This window comes from Miscanthus floridulus, chromosome 9 (genome assembly GCF_019320115.1).
Source record: "Miscanthus floridulus cultivar M001 chromosome 9, ASM1932011v1, whole genome shotgun sequence".
NCBI lineage: Eukaryota > Viridiplantae > Streptophyta > Magnoliopsida > Poales > Poaceae > Miscanthus > Miscanthus floridulus.
The window spans coordinates 47,591,717-47,595,160 of record NC_089588.1 but is presented as its reverse complement, the minus strand read 5'-3'; positions in this window follow the sequence as shown (position 1 = coordinate 47,595,160).

The following is a 3,444-nucleotide window of genomic DNA, read 5'->3' as shown; positions in this document are numbered from 1 at the left end:
CTTTGGTTTAATGTAACTCCCTCTATACCTTTTTATCTGTCGCCATAGGAAACGTGCTAGTCAAACTTTCTCAACATTGACTAGATTTGTAAAAAAATATTAGCAACATTCGTATCTCTAAATAAGTTTATTATGAAAATAGATTCAATGATCTATTTAACAATACTAATTATTTACCATAACATTAACATTTTATATATATTTGATTAAAGTAGAGTACATTTGACTTCTAAGAATAACAGATAAAAAGGGACGGAGAAACTAATCGTTTCACGATTATAAAATCCATGGGATGAACATTTTATTTAATTAACATGCAATAGTAATAGAAGAAGGTTGGACATACCACCCTCTGTCCCAAATTGTAGGTCATTTTGGCTTTTCTAGATATATAGCTTTTGCTATACACCTAGATATACAATATACGTAGAACGGATGGAGTAGTGTAGAACTAATGAGCATCCGCAAGAGATTAGCCAAAATAATTATCCAAATTTAGTGATTTATCTATTGTCTATAATAAATATCACTTAAAAAACTAGATTACTTCAACAGACTATCTAAATTGAGATGCATGAGGTAGGCTATCCAAAAGTAGAGGACGAATGAGGTGGGATAGAGATCTAGTAAATTTGGAGAGTCGTTTACAGAGTCTATTGAAGACATTTTCCTTTAATAATAGCCAAATTTACCTTTAAAAAAGGTTTGGCTAATCTCTTGTAATGCTCTAACAATAGGCATGTCAGTAATCCCTGTCCCTCCAAGAGTATCCAATAATTTGTTTCCAAAAACATGGTGTTTTTCAGCTCCAAAAGAAGTATTGGGAGGAATAAATAAGACCATCTCCAACAGTTTCTAATAATTCACTTCAAAAATATAGAAGACAATTTTATATCAGGAATCCTATACTATTTCTAAATTATACCAACCATATATATATATATATATATTTTCTCTCTTGTACATTTGCATCAGGAATCATTTCTTACTCTTTATTCTTTTTCACGCCCTTCCATCTTTTTCACGGGCGTGGTAGACGCGCGGATCTTTGCGCGTGTTGGGCGATTTTTTCCAAGTGCCAAAATATTATGAGGTGGTATGTGAAACTCTTGGAGATGTGTTTTTTCTATTCTCGCTAAAAGTCCTAGATTATGAGGTTTTATTGAGGGCAACATATCAAGTGTAAACCAACTAACCTGTGCAAACTTGGAAACTACCAATTAGAACCACTAGATGCTGATCCAATGGATGAGTTGAGGGGGCTTAAGAGAAAAAAAAACCGGCAAGTGGAGGGCTTAAGTGCAATAAAATCTCACCTCTCACCTCATCTATTGGATCAGTATCTAATGGTTTTGATTAATAGTTTTTAAGTTTACACGGATTGATTGATTTACACGTGATACGTTGGCTTGATTGAGAACTCTTAGACATGCTCTGGATGTGATGGACGACTGCGGAGAACGGAACAAAGCAGCAGTTAATAGTCCGTGAGGACTGAGTGTTGTCAATTGACCAACAACACGCCAGTCACGCCCACGTACGCCACGAGCGGGCTGGCTCCCGGAGGAATCGGAGCCGTGCACATCGAGGCACGCGAGGACAGCCAGAAGCCGCCGGCCGGCAGAGGTCAGAAAGCATAGCGATGCCGATGCTTGGGTGGTGATGATGGCCTGGCGATGGTCTTGGACTCATGACTGGCACGGCTTTCAGGCCTTTGCATTGCATTCATTGACCGCGAGCTGCCTCTGTGTGTCGTCTCAAGACTGGCCGATCCAAAGGGACAGCAGCAACCAGACAGACAGAGGCTGACGACGGGCGGAGACGTGGGACCGTTCCGACGAGCGACGACCAGCCCCGTGGGACCATTCCGCGCGCTTCCGTTGAAGGCTCCGGCGTCCGGGTCGTCGGATCAATCATCGGCGCGGCGGCGCGCGGGGGATTTATTAAAAGAGGTGGATGTGGTGTCGCGCCGTCTGCCGTCTCCATCTCCATCTGCGGCCGCGGCGGATGTGGTGTCGCGCCGTGACGTGGCGTAGTTGAGGGCCAGGCACGGCCACGGAAGTTGCCATTGGTGCATCGTCCTTGATTCGACTATACCACCTCCGTCCGGGAAAACAAAGCTCTACATTTGTACCTGGTCTAATAACACTTCTTTTTAATATCATAAGATATTCACATCTTTTATAGATTTATTCAAAATCAAAATGGTTTCGCTCGCTACTAACTTTGTTCATGGTTTGGGCAAACACGGTAATTAACCCAGACCTAGCAGCCCAAATTAAATTGTACTGGAGGAGATGAGACACCTTGGGTTGATTCCGTTTGACATCAAACTGTACAAAACATACACATTAAAATTAAAATTAAAATTAAAATTAAAATACGAGCATATGAAACTGGTAGCTCGTTGAGAACAAGGTAACCAAAACATGGCTAATACTGGTGGTGCCAGATTGATGGCGTCTTGATCATCTTAGACGATGATCTGGTTGATGCCCTTCCAATGTGCCAGATGTGTAAACAGAAGTTCCTAAGCGTTGGATTAGGCGACATTTCTAAAGTTTGGGTCTATAATTGTGGATGGTTGGAGTGTGATGCTCATACGGTGGTCATTGACGTGAATTTGGAAATAGTTTAGAATTTCCAATGAAAAATTGTTTATTAGCTTTTTATTATTTTTTTCTAAAAATAATCAAATCGGCTTAAACTTGTAAAATGCATAATACTAAATCACACAAGTATTAATTAAAAAAAGGTGAAGCTAGTTAGGTTTCTAGATCTACACGACGACGATATAGGTGTTAAAGATCATGAATCGCATCAGTATTAAAAAAGTAAAACCAATTTTGTTAGATTTCTATAAACTAGATATACATGATATAGGTGATAAAGACTATGAAAGGTTTATATTTTTTATGTAACTAGATTTGTAGTCTTTTTGATATATTCGTCTCTAAGACGCAAGCCAGCCTGCATAGCCGTAGGCATGTGCACAAATTTATAGCTCCGGTGCAAAGCATGTGCATATATCTGGTATATAGAATCACAGTTTGATTAATATAGTTAATAGAAATGAACTTTGGCAGTTCTGAGGTAATGGGCTAATGACCAATTGGCCATATGGTGGCCCACCCTGCAGCCTTATCGATCAGACGGAAACAACACAACACATTAGCACTTCGCGGACGGCGGATGGATCGACCTGCTCCGCTGGATCCGCGGACATACGGTACAGGTCGACTAGTCTAGTCGCCGAGATTGCGGCCTGGCGAGGTGGCGCCGATCGGTCGTCGTCTTCGCCTGCCGCCCGCCCGTCCCGGATGCGATTGCGCGTGCTCGTCTGTGCCGCCTTGTCACATTACAACATGGGGGCGACCGCCGCTGCCTTTTAGATGCATGTGTGCGCGTCAGTGTACATCTCGGATTGATACTGAGGGTTTTCTT